Source organism: Apium graveolens, chromosome 9 (assembly GCF_009905375.1).
Source record: "Apium graveolens cultivar Ventura chromosome 9, ASM990537v1, whole genome shotgun sequence".
Lineage (NCBI taxonomy): Eukaryota > Viridiplantae > Streptophyta > Magnoliopsida > Apiales > Apiaceae > Apium > Apium graveolens.
The window spans coordinates 266,907,056-266,908,137 of NC_133655.1; the positions used below are offsets into that span (position 1 = coordinate 266,907,056).

Below are 1,082 nucleotides of genomic sequence, written 5' to 3' on the forward strand. Positions count from 1 at the left end.
TCTTATTTCAGGTACTCTAGCGAGCGTGTATGCATACGTGTTCGCGGTCTCGTAAGAGAACTCTGGATAAAGCCGAGAAAGAAGTTGTAGTGGTTCGAAAGGAAGTTTTTTAGGACGAAGAGAAGGTAGAAGAAGAAGAGAAAATCGAGGAACCAGTTTTAGTAGTGATGGGAGATCAAGTAGAAATTCCTAAGGCTTTGATGGACTATTCTCAGCCTAAGATCAATGATATTCAGTCAAGCATCATTAGGCCGGCCATCTCGGCTAACACTTTTGAGATCAAGTCAAGCACGATTCAGATGATACAGAACTCAGTTCAGTTTGGGGGTTTTCCTATTGAAGACCCCAACATGCACATCAGGGATTTCATTGAGATCTGCGACACTTTCAAGTTCAATAGTGTGACTGAAGATACTATTAAGCTGTGACTCTTCCCATTCTCTCTAAGGGATAAAGCAAAGTGCTGGTTACATTCTCTACAACCAGGGTCTATTACCACATGGGAGGACCTTGCTCAAAAGTTTCTCACTAAATTCTTTCCTATGGCAAAGACTGGTGCAATCAGAAATGCTCTTACTCAGTTTGCTCAGCAAACTGGTGAATCTCTGTGTGAGGCTTGGAATCGTATAAGGAGATGCTAAGGAAGTTCCCACACCACGGCATGCCTGATTGGATGATTATAAACTGTTTCTACAATGGACTGGGTGCTACTTCTAGACCTATGCTCGATACAGCATTAGGAGGAGCCTTGTGGGCTAAGAGCTACAATGAAGCTTATGAATTGATTGAAGTGATGGCTGCTAATGAATACCAGAATCCTTCTCAGAGACTGACTCAGGGAAAAGTGGCAGGAATTCTGGAGTTGGATGCAGCAATTGCTATAGCTGCCCAACTTAAGGCTTTGACGATGAAGGTGGACACTTTGACTAATTATGGAGTTAATCAAATCACTAGTGTCTGTGAGCTTTGTGTTGGTGCCCATGAGACTAATTAGTATGCTATTTCTAGTGAATCAGCTCAGTTCGTGAGCAACTTTCAACGGTCGCTGCAACATGTGCCAACCACTTATCATCCCAACAACT

At 42.9% G+C, this 1,082-nt stretch overlaps 1 non-coding gene across 1 annotated transcript; it reads right to left on the minus strand.

The window, feature by feature from the left end:
- Nucleotides 1-557: 557 nt before the first annotated feature.
- On the minus strand, nucleotides 558-663 carry LOC141688657 (small nucleolar RNA R71). Its single transcript, XR_012562090.1, has one exon. It is a non-coding gene; the product is annotated as a small nucleolar RNA R71 (small nucleolar RNA).
- Nucleotides 664-1,082: the final 419 nt, after the last annotated feature.